General features: G+C 40.8%; 1 long non-coding RNA gene across 1 annotated transcript; it reads right to left on the bottom strand.

Annotated features, from left to right (window-relative positions):
• Positions 1–1,436: 1,436 nt before the first annotated feature.
• Positions 1,437–7,073, bottom strand: LOC143933104 (uncharacterized). Its single transcript, XR_013263012.1, has 3 exons — positions 6,929–7,073; positions 3,343–3,483; positions 1,437–1,581 (listed from the first exon to the last, which is right to left on the bottom strand). It is a non-coding gene; the product is annotated as an uncharacterized LOC143933104 (long non-coding RNA).
• Between the last annotated feature and the right edge of the window lie 5,426 nt (positions 7,074–12,499).

The following is a 12,499-nucleotide window of genomic DNA, read 5'->3' on the forward strand; positions in this document are numbered from 1 at the left end:
TCGGACAATTCGATCGTGTGTGAGCTCCAGTGGACTTTTTCTTCCCAAAAGTCCATCAGACATAGGAATAAGACTTCAAATTTGTCCGCCAGACTTGTCTTTTAGCGAACAATCCAGTCGTCTGTGTGCTAGTATGACGAACTAAAACCGACGCTAGGGCAGCTATTGGCTACTGGCTATGAACTTCCTTATTCTACGTCATCACGTTCGAATCCATCGGACTTTTGGAGTGATCGTGTGTGGCCAAGTCCGTTCGTTTGAAAGTCTGGCGGACAGGGGCGTAACTATAGGGGGTGCAGTAGTTGCGACCGCAACCAGGCCCTGTGATGCAGGGGGCCCATGCAGCCCCCTCTACATATGGCTGCTCTTTAGTTGTGCATTACCCGCATGACCTGTGTCCTCAGCCGGCTCCTCAGAGTACCCCTCTCCTGCTCCATGCATTGCCACTCAGTCCGATGTCTGTTCTCCCCAGCCAGAGTCCCCCCCCCCCCCCCCCCCCCCCGAGTCCGGTCCACACTGCACTGCATACTTATCCTGGGTAAACAAACTTTAAGCACCCAGATGCAGTGCAGCCCAATGAGAGCTCCCCAGAGGACACTGCAGGCTTGTCTGCCATCCCCCCTCCTCCCCCGTCATACACAGATAATGAAAGGTCTTTCTGGGAGATATGCTGATCACCCGTCCAGCACACTGGATGGAGCCCAGGCCAACATGGATGAGTGCGCAGCCTACAGCTTGGTCATGGTGAGTGAGAGGACCCCATACCCCACACACCATTACATACCCCCTCCATCTCCCCCTGGGGACAGGGGCCCCTTCTCACGTGGGGACAGGGACCCCCACCTCCCCTGGGGACAGGGACCCCTTCTCACCTGGGGGCAGTAACTTCATCTGTCCTGGAGAAAAGGACCTCATCTCTTCTGGGGACGGGGACCCCATCCTGCCTAGGGACAGTCCCCCAATGGGGCACCTAAAAATAAAAAATAAATTAAAAAAAACTACTGATACCAGTGGTCAAACTACAGGGCTCACAAAGGTCATACCTGTGACCACGCCCTGGAGTTCCACCACTGGACTCGGAGGGAGGGGCCCTGGCTGGGGTTCAAGGGGGCCCTTCATGGTTTCTTGCATCGGGGCCCTGAAGGTTCTAGTTACGCCACTGCTGGCGGACCCATAGCTGCAAAGTCCGACGGATTGTTCGCCGGACCAAGTCCGTCGAAAAGTCTGGTCGCGTGTACGCGGCATAACAGGAGGCTAAAGAAAATCATCTAATGGGTAAACCTGCTCTGGTAACGACTGTTTAGGAATGGGTCTCAACAAGCCAATATAACAGCCAGGACACTAGACTTTCAGAAAATCACATATGTTTCCCCAGGAAAAGTGTATGATAAGAACAGACAGTGCTGATATTGAATGAAATGTGCGATATTTTCTTACCTTGTGGAGGTTGGTCCTTGGGGGTGCCAATTTTAGGGTCACAAGAAAACTCCACGTTAATGTAAGAAGGGTCATTTTTATAGGAATAGTTCTTTATATCACAGACACTTTTAGTAGCACAACCCATTGCACTTTCTTGAAAACCTTTAGAAACCAAACAAGACATAAAGATTAAACCCCAAAAATAAAAAAATAAAAAAATATTACAGCATACCAATTCTTAGATTTGGTGGCTGCAGTAGTTTTACCAGACATTTTTTTTTCCCTTTATTTTCACCTGGTGATCCTGCTAGTATTACACCTTGTTTCCTACTGTAGTGCCCACCTAGTTAGGCTACTAGGTAAATCTAGTTTTTGGCTCCTGCTGTAACCAGGGGAGCAGTAGTTGTTTGGTCTGATTTGTTCAGGGCTTCACAGGCTATAAGCTTGATTGCTTTCCCCTGCCTCTAGGAGAAGCTTCTGGAACTTAAGGAAGGGAGAATTTAGCTGACTTGCCTGAATATTGAGCAGGACCTAGCCAATACCTGGGGAGATGTGCCTGGATGGTGGGTGGATTGTTGATAGTCTGAAGCCCTGGGAAGATGATCTTTTTCCCCTTGTCAGGGAATGGATCTACGAGCTGAGGGGGGGAGGGGGGCTGCTTCCCCTGGTTCCCTTTGGATTGGATGCTGGATTACTTTAAAAGAGGGACTGACCTTGTTCCGGGATTCTGTAAGTCTACTCTCTATGCTCAAGCTACTTCTTGGTTGTTAACTTATAGACTGTTCCAGCCTAGCTATACCTGTTCTACAGGTACTTTACGGTCCCCAGCCATGAACCTGTGGATTGTTCCAGTTTGTCTTTACCTGTTCTTGAATCTACTTCATGATCCCCAGCTGTGAACCTATAGCCTGTTCTAGCCTATCTATTCTTGTGCTAAAGCTACTTCATGGTCCCCAGCTGTGAACCTGGGTACTGTTCCAATCTGTCTTTATCTGTTCTTGAATCTACTTCATGGTCCCCAGCCATGAACCTATAGACTGTTCTAGTCTATCTATACCTGTGATAAAGATACTTCATGAACCCCAGCTGTGAACCTGGGTACTGTTCCAATGTGTCTTTATCTGTTCTCGAATCTACTTCATGATCCCCAGCAATGAACCTATAGACTGTTCTAGTCTATCTATTCTTGTGCTAAAGCTACTTCATGGTCCCCAGCTGTGAACCTGGGTACTGTTCCAATCTGTCTTTATCTGTTCTCAAATCTACTTCATGGTCCCCAGCCATGAACCTATAGACTGTTCTAGTCTATCTATACCTGTGATAAAGATACTCCATGGCACGGGCGGCCTGACCATTCAGCCACTCGAACACTGTCCGAGGGCCCCGGGCCACTAGGGGGGCCCATCATGGTTGCCAGCCTCAGTAAAACCAGGGACAGTGTGTAAAAATCTGTGTTTTTTTTTTACATCTGTCTCTGAAATGTCCCTTACCGACATCCTTTTGGTCTAAAAATCCTGAGATTATAGCTGCCCCACCTCTCCATTTCCTTCTCAGCCAATTGAAACATGTCTGTGTATACTGTGTGATTGTATACTGTGTGTGTGTGTTTGTGTATACTGTGTGGTACCATACTCTCTGATTGCCTGGGGGCCCCATAATCTCGTATTGCCCGGGGGCCCCATGAGTTGTCAGTCCGCCCCTGCTCCATGGACCCCAGCTGTGAACCTGTGTACTGTTCCAGTCTGTCTTTATCTGTTCTCGAATCTACTTCATGGTTCTAAATATTTATATTTTATAAAATACATATTTTATTTTATATATGTAATTTTTTTTTAAGTTTTTTATTTTTTTTATTTCTTTACTTAAACAGTGTCCCAAAAAAAAAATATATATATGCATCTGTCCCCGTGATTAATTAAATACCTGCTGTTTCAGTGGATTGATAAACACACATTTGCTCATTGCCGGTACATTGTAATTCTGATTCCGGGTTACACTTCTTGTTTTTTAAATCTCTGCATGTTGGGCATGACAGCCCATTGGCGTTAGAACTGCTAGCTGGCCCTTTCAGAAGATAATAAAAATACCATTTCAAAAAGCATGTTAAAAATGAAGGCAAAGTTTACCAAACCAATGTGCATTGCTGACTTTATCATGTTTAAATTTACTCACTCAACTGAATCCGAGTCCGAGGAGTATTTTGCCCCCTTAAAGTGGTTGTAAACCCTTACAAACCACTTTGACCTACAGGTAAGCCTAGATTAAGGCTTACCTGTAGGTCCAAGCAATATCTCCTAAACCTATATGGTTTAGGAGATATTTGCCCGAAAACGGGCACCGCTGTCTACGGTGCATGCGCCGCAGACAGCGGTGTGCAGGCGCACTGAGCGCGGCAGTTCCAAGAATGGAGCTGCCGCATTTGTCGACTCTCGTGCGCATGCGCGGGAGTGATGCCATCGCGGCTTCGCCGAATGACAGCGGCGGAGCTGCGAGACGCCACAAGCAAGATGGATGCGGCGGACTACAGGGGACAGCGGCGACTTCGCTGGCTCCTGTGTCAGGTAAGTGACACATAATGGGCTACTATGCGATGCATAGTAGTCCATTATGTTTTACCTTTGCAGGGAAAAAAAGAGGAAGTAAACTCATCAGGGTTTACTTCCTCTTTAAAGCGGAGGTCCGCCCAAAAAAAAAAAAAAAATAATCCAGCAGCTACAAATACCGCAGTTACTGACTCTTAATATATGGACACTTACCTGTGCAGGGAACGCACAATGTCGACAACCGAAGCAGATCTGTTCAGCGGCTCTCGGCTGCTGCCACCACCATCCTCAGTAAGGGAATCAGGAAGAGAAGCCATACAGCTTCACTTCCTGGTTCCCTACTGCGCATGCACATCCTTACTGGTCCCTGCTGTCCCAGAACACAACGGGGGAGGACAGAGTAGGCGCCGGAAGTGAAGAAACCAAAAAAACTCTGGATAGCCGCACTCTGGATCAGGTAAAATAGGTTGTGCTATGAGTAAGCGCTAATTTCAGCGTGAAACGCGTCAGAATTCCCTGTTCTACATTCCCTCTGCTGCTGTAATTTTATGATGTGAAGGTTTTTTTTTGGTGGAAACAATAAAGGCACAACCTATTTTACCTGATCCGGAGTGCGGCTATCCAGAGTTTTTTCGGTTTCTTCATTTGGCTAGTGCAATTAGCCTGCACCTGGGACCCCTACTTGTTTGGAGTGGCCAGCTTCTTGGTGGATCAGCCTGGAGCAGTGGATTTTCTTTTTGTAGGCGCCGGAAGTGGCGTAGGTCACCGCGGTTATCTATGGCAGGAGGTGGGAGCAAATACCTGTATTAGGGTATCTACTCCCTCCTGCCCCCTGAAAGATGCCAAATGTGACACCGGAGGGGGGGGGATCCAAAAAGTGGAAGTTCCTTCGATGTCTTTCAATCGATGTTACCTATTTTTAATCTTTATGCTGCTAGCATTATCCACTTTATCCCCATGAAGGTTTACCCCCCTTAATGACAGGGCCTTTTTTTATGATACGGCACTGAGATGCTTTAACTGACAATTGCGCGGTCGTGCGACACTGTACACACATAAAATTGATGTCCTTTTTTTCCCACATATAGAGCTTTCTTTTGGTGGTATTTGATCACCACCGCGGTTTTTATTTTTTGTGCTATAAACCAAAAAGAGAATTTTGAAAAAAATATATATATATTTTTTACTTTCTGCTATAAAATATACCCAATTAAATAAATTAAAAAAATCTAATTTATTCATCAATTTAGACCAATATGTATTCTGCTACATATTTTTTTGGTTAAAAATAAAAAATCACAATAAGCGCATATTGTTTGGTTTGCGCAAACGTTATCGCTTTTAAAAAACTGGGAATTTTTGGGAAAACTGAGAATTTTGAAAAAAAAAAAAAAAACAATATTTTTTACTTTCTGCTATAAAACATACCCAATTAAAAAATGTAAAAAATCAAATTAATTCATCAATTTAGGCCAATATGTATTCTGCTACATATTTTTGGGTAAAAAGTTAAATAAAATCACAATAAGTGCATATTGTTTGGTTTGCACAAACGTTATCACTTTTAAAAAACTGGGAATTTTGGGAAAACTAAGAATTTTGAAAAAAAAAAAAAAAACTATATTTTTTACTTTCTGCTATAAAACATACCCAATAAAAAAATGTAAAAAAATCTAATTTATTCATCAATTTAGGCCAATATGTATTCTGCTACATATTTTTGGGTAAAAAATGTAATAAAATCACAATAAGTGCATATTGTTTGGTTTGCGCAAACCTTATCACTTTTAAAAAACTGGGAATTTTGGGAAAACTAAGAATTTTGAAAAAAAAAAACAATATTTTTTACTTTCTGCTATAAAACATACCCAATAAAAAAATGTAAAAAAATCGAATTTATTCATCAATTTAGGCCAATATGTACATATTTTTGGGTAAAAAAAAAAAAATCACAATAAGTGCATATTGTTTGATTTGCGCAAACGTTATCGCTTTTAAAAAACTATGGGATATTTTTATTACATTTCTTTTTTTTTTTACTAGTAATGTCGGCGATCAGCGATTTTTAGCAGCACTGTGACATTGCAGTGGACAAATCAGACACCTAACTGACACTTTTGACACTTTTTGGGAACCAGTGACATTATTACAGTGATCAGTGCTAAAAATATGCAGGGGTTAACATCAGGGGCGGTCAAAGGGTTAAGTGTGAGGGAGGAGATGCTTGCTAACTGTGTGGGGGGATGGTCTGACTGGATGAAGACAGAGATCTCTATTAGCAATCTGCCCTGTTTACATAGGCATATCACAGTTCTGCCTCCCTGGGGAATGTTCGCGGGTGGCCGGCGGACATCAGGTCTGCTGGACCCGCTGATTGGTTCCCCCTCTGTCCAATCGGCGTGCGCCTCCAGTGCGTGCGCGTGCGCCATCAAGTGTCTATTGCATGAAATGCAAATATTATTATTTGTATTTATATATCATAAATATGTATTATACTGTACAGGTACAGGACGTTGTTTCACACAATAGAGCCAACCTGCCGCAGTACATCTGCGGTAGGCAGTTGGCAAGTGCTTAATAAATACCGTAGATAGGGAGGTATATGATGTTTGCTTGCTTTAAACGTCTTTTCACATTTCTTCAGTTTCTTCCTGGTTTCTACTTTAGGCCATGGACATTTTTGTTATTTCATCAGGAGGAGGGGCTTTTTCAGCTAAGCACACACCCTGCCTGTATGCCTGAGCTAAGGACAGATGGATTACAGGAAGTACATTTTAAATGAATAATTTTCCCTTACTGCGGATGGCTGCGGCTTTGTTTTCAAAGTGATTTCTCAACAAAATGAAACATGTAGACATGGATGGATGGGGGAGTTTGCTTATTATAGTAAACATTAATTCAAAATAGTGTTTTCCGTTTGGGGCGCTCACATACAGTTTAGTTCCACTTTAAATAAAGGAGCTTACATTGGGGTAGTGATGGAGTGCAGGAATCAGTGTCACAGCATGAAATCCCCATTTTCATTGTGCCATGTAGATGGGTAATGCTGCCAATTTTATTACACTTTTCTGTTGGCACACATGACTTTATATAGTCTTTATAGTCTTTCCCATCTGTGTAGTGAATTATAAAACAGATGTTAATAATAATAATAATAATAATATTTAACAATAATAATGTTTATAATACAAACTATTTTGGTTTATACATTTATGCTGAAATTCTGGGTGAAATGTGTTTAAAGAAAGAAGAAGAAAGAAGAAGAAAGAAGAAGAAAGGAGAAGAAGAAGAATACTAATAATGATAATAATAATAAAAATAATCATCATAATCATCATCCACAATATGCTCAGAATCTAAACTTGTTATTAAATCATTGATACCCAACCAAAGTCAAATATAAAAATAATAATAATAATAATCGTCATCATCATTATATAAACCATACTTCTATGCTCAAATTCTAAAATTGTTACGAAATCATCTATATAGAAGAAAGTAGACGAAAGAAGACGAAAGAAAGAAGAAGAAAGAAGAAGGAAGAAAAGGGAAGAAAGAAGAAAGAAGAAGAAATAAGAAAGAAGAAGAAAGAAGAAGAAAAAAGAAGAAAGAAGAAGAAATAAGAAAGAAGAAGGAAGAAGAAGAAAGAAGAAATAATAAGAAAGAAGAAGGAAGAAGATGGAAGAAGAAGGAAGAAATAATAAGAAAGTAGAAGAAATAAGAAAGAAGAAGAAGAATGATAATAATAATAAAAATAATCATCATAATCATCATCCACAGTATGCTCAGAATCTAAAATGGTTATTAAATCATTGATACCCAACCAAAGCCAAATATAAAAATAATAATAATAATAATCGTCATCATCATTATATAAACCATACTTCTATGCTCAAATTCTAAAATTGTTACGAAATCATCTATATAGAAGAAAGAAGACGAAAGAAGACGAAAGAAGAAAGAAGAAGAAAGAAGAAGGAAGAAGAAAGAAGAAGAAAGAAGAAGTAATAAGAAAGAAGAAGGAAGAAGAAGAAAGAAGAAATAATAAGAAGAAAGAAGAAGAAAGAAGAAGTAATAAGAAAGAAGAAGGAAGAAGAAGAAAGAAGAAATAATAAGAAGGAAGAAGAAGAAAGAAGAAATAATAAGAAAGAAGAAGGAAGAAGATGGAAGAAAAAGGAAGAAATAATAAGAAAAAGAAGGAAGAAGAAGGAAGAAGAAAGAAGAAGAAGAATGATAATAATAATAAAAATAATCATCATAATCATCATCCACAATATGCTCAGAATCTAAAATGGTTATTAAATCATTGATACCCAACCAAAGCCAAATATAAAAATAATAATAATAATAATCGTCATCATTATATAAACCATACTTCTATGCTCACATTCTAAAATTGTTACGAAATCATCTATATAGAAGAAAGAAGAAGAAAAAAGGAGAAAGAAGAAAGAAGGAGAAGAAATAAGAAGAAGAAAGAGAAGAAAGAGAAGAAGAAGAAGAAGGAGAAGGAGAAGGAGAAGGAGAAGGAGAAGGAGAAGAAGAAGAAGGATAATAATAATAAAAATAATCATCATCCACAATATGCTCAGAATCTAAACGTGTTTCTTAAATCATCTATACCCAACCAAAGCCAAATATAAAAATAATAATAATCATCATCATCATTATATAAACCATACTTCTATGCTCAGATTCTAAAATTGTTACGAAATAATCTATATAGAACCTAAGTAAAAAAAATAGTGCTTCATGGGACTCGTAGTTTCGCAACAGCTGGAGGGCCGTCAGTTTGAGACCCCCCCCTGCCTTAATCCCATTGAGAACTTGTGGTCAATCCTCAAAAAACAGGAATTCTGACAAACTCCATGCATTGCTTATTGAAGAATGGGCTACCATCAGTCAGGATGTGGCCCAGAAATAGATTGACAGCACGCCAGAGCGAATTGCAGAGGTCTTGAAAAAGAAGGGTCAACATTGCAAATATTGACTCTTAAACTTAATGTAATTGTCAATTAGGGATGAGCTTCGTGTTCGACTCGAACATCGGCTGTTTCCGAACGTTATGGGCCGTTCGCACCAAATTCGTGTGGCGCTCACGGCCCACAATGCACTGCGATGGCGCAGTGCATTGCTGGCTCATGATTGGCCAAGCATGCACTGTGACCCCCACATGCTTGGCCAATCACAGCGCCGGCAGCGAGGAGAGCCATGATTGGCCACAGGCAGGATACCTGTGGCCAATCATAGCTCAGGCTGTGTAGTACACGCCCCACACTATATAAGGCTGCCAGCGCGGTGGCCTTCTGTAGTGTGTTGGCATCTGTAGCAGTTAGTGGGTGTTCTGTGTACCTTCAACACAGTATACACTGATCGTTATCGGCCGATTTTTCGTTCTTGCTCTTCTGTAGTGGGTGTTGTCTGCATGCCCTGACCGCAGTATACACCGCTATATCCACCTATATATCTAGTGATATATCTATCTTTTATAATAGAGCTGTCAGTCAGTGTTAGGAGATTGTGCGTGCTGTCTGCGTGCTCTGAACGCAGTATACACCGCTATATCCACCACTATATCCACCTATATAGCTAAATATCTTGCTCGTTTTAAATAGAGCTTGCAGTCAGCGGTAGGAGATTGTGCGTGCTGTCTGCGTGCTCTGAAAAAGACGGACGGCAAAACAAATTATACAGGGGTGATAACCCTTCCCTATGTTTTCCAAAAAGCTTAAAAATAGTTTTTTTGACTGGAGCTACACTTTAAAAATGTACCAGTTGAAAATGACAAACAGATTCAACTTAACACAACAAACCTACACAGTCCCTGTCTTGTTTGCACCGCCTGTATACTGCTGTTCTGAGTATATAGGGCCTGGGGGCCACACGTATTTCCTTTTTTTAATATGGGTACGGGGTTCCCCTTAATATGCGTACAAGACCCAAATAGGCTGGTAATGGGCAGGGGGGGCTACCCATGCCATTTTTCTCAATGATTTTCAACCATATTGCAGGAACCAGATATAACATTAAAACCGCAAGCAGTTTTAAATGGTGTTATTTCCGTTTAATATCATTTTGTGCAGGGACTGTTCTAAACACGGGAAACACGTGGCACTTCACAGGCATACTACAGACACCCCCCAGGCACCATATTTAAAGGAATATTTTACATTTTTTTTTTTTCACTTTAATTGTCATTAAAATCAGTGCTCCCGCCAAAATGGCCGTTTTTAAAAGTTTTTTTTGCATTGACCCATGTCCCCTGGGGCAGGAGCCAGGTCCCCAAACCCTTTTTAGGACAGTATCTTGCATATTAGCCGTTAAAATTAACACTTTTCATTTTGAACGTTCGAGTCCCATAGACTTCAATGGGGTTCTAACGTTCGTACGAATTTGGGGTCCGTTCGAAAGTTCTGGTGCAAACCGAACCGGGGGGTGTTCGGCTCATCCCTATTGTCAATAAAAGCCTTTCACACTTATAAAATGCTTATACTATATCATACTTATACTTCAGTATACCATAGTAACATCTGAATAAAAGATCTAAAAATACTGAGGCAGCCGACTTTGTAAAAATTTATATTTGTGTCATTCTGAAAAATTTTGGCCACGGCTGTATATGTTCAGGAGTTTTAATCATGGAAAAAAAAAAAAAACTTAAAGAAAATGTTACCCCAACATGTCATGTTCCTGTACTTAAAAAGTATCCTTACAACATTGACCTTTATATCCCAAGGAAGAAATGTCCACACAAATGGGTCGATTTGTTGCACTTTACTGATGGAATTTAGGGAATGGCATTCCAGTCACATCACAATGCCATACCTTAAATTCTGGAGTCACTTGACCATACACAGTCAATCAAATTTAGTGGCCGGTCTGCAGCAGTCACATGTGAAAGCATATGCAGCACTTTAAGCCATCGCCTTCTAATAGTCTCTCCTTTCACCCAGGGTCATTAGTACTCAAAGAACTTGTTCTCTGTAGAGATCTCCTCCATGGCTTCACCTGTCCTCAGACCCTCCAGGGGAATAGCCCCACTCAGGGAACTCTTGGCCTTAGCCTTGAAAGGCTTTTTGAAATTTACCATAAGCCCCACCTCCATAAGGTGTAAAAAGTCTACAGTTGGCTCTTGTGAATGCAGGTATACTCTCTCCCCCCTCTCCTAGGGCCTACACATGCTGTAAATACTGTATGTGTTAGTGTGGGGATGCTTGGATTCCAGGCCCCGAGTGCACTAGGGCTCCTCCCAACCTAGCTTATATGTGGGCAATGACTCACCCATGACGTCACTGTAGGGGGCTCTAACTAAAAGGGGCCTAGCACCTGATGACACTGTCTGCTGTAACCAGGCACCATTCGGGCACAGAGCCACCTAGTGTCAGACTAGCTAGCTGCAGCTGCTTACCAGCTCATTGGATTTCTGGTAGGATTAACAGTTATTTCTTCTTTGTTTTTATTGTATTAAATACTTTCAGTGGTATAAGAAGCAAGCAAAAGAGAGCAACTAAAAATGCATGATTGAAGTACACTTTATAATGAATTAAATGCAAATTTCACATAATACCGTACCTTCAGTCATTTCCCTATAGGTTAAACCACAGCTGTGGTTAGGTGGACAGGTCACCTTAAAGCCTTGGCAGGCTGAGTTGGTTTTTGCACATTGAAAACATGAAAGGGGAACTTCTGAGCAATACAAAGAAAGGGAAAATTATTATGTTTGTACAGCAGTCAAAAACATGAGCATTTAAATAACAAAGATTTAATGTTTTATATATATATATATATATATATATATATATATATATTGTCACTCAAAAAATAAAAACAGCAGAGGTGTTCAAATACCACCAAAAGAAAGATCTTTTTGTGGGAAAAAAGGTATTTCAATCGTGTTTGGGAGCATCGAACATCGTACAACCGCGCATTTGTCAGTTAAAGTGACGCAGTGCCGAATCGCAAAAAGTGCTCTGGTCTTTGGCCAGCCAAATGGTCCAGGGCTTAAGTGGTTAAAGTGTTTTTTTTTTTTTCAAAAAAACGTGCACTTGATAAACCTCTTTCCAAATATCAGGCAACATAAAAAATTGCAACCACCACCATTTTATTCTCCAGGGCCTCTGCTTAATAAAATATATAATGTTTGGGGGTTCTAAGTAATTTTCTAGCAAAATGATGCTGATTTTTACATGTATGCGAAAAATGTCAGAATTGGACTGGGGGGGGGGTCAAGTGATTAAATTATATGAGCTTTTGAGTTTAACTGTCCAGAAAAGGAATTGCCTTTACTTAGAGATTTACTATCACTTCCTGTTACATCTCTAGCAGGGATGAGCTTTGAGTTCGAGTCGAACATTGCCTGTTCACCAAACAACTTGGGGTGTTCGTGGCAAATTAGAAAAGCAGCGGAACACCCTGTACAAGTCTATGGGAGAAATCTAAAGTGCTAATTTTAAAGGCTAATATGCAAGTTATTGTCCTAAAAAGTGTTTGGGGACCCGGGTCCTGCCCCAGGGGACATGCATCAATGCAAAAAGATT

This window comes from Lithobates pipiens, unplaced genomic scaffold (assembly GCF_037356315.1).
Source record: "Lithobates pipiens isolate NorthernLeopardFrog02 unplaced genomic scaffold, aLitPip1_a1.2 Scaffold_27, whole genome shotgun sequence".
Classification (NCBI taxonomy): domain Eukaryota; kingdom Metazoa; phylum Chordata; class Amphibia; order Anura; family Ranidae; genus Lithobates; species Lithobates pipiens.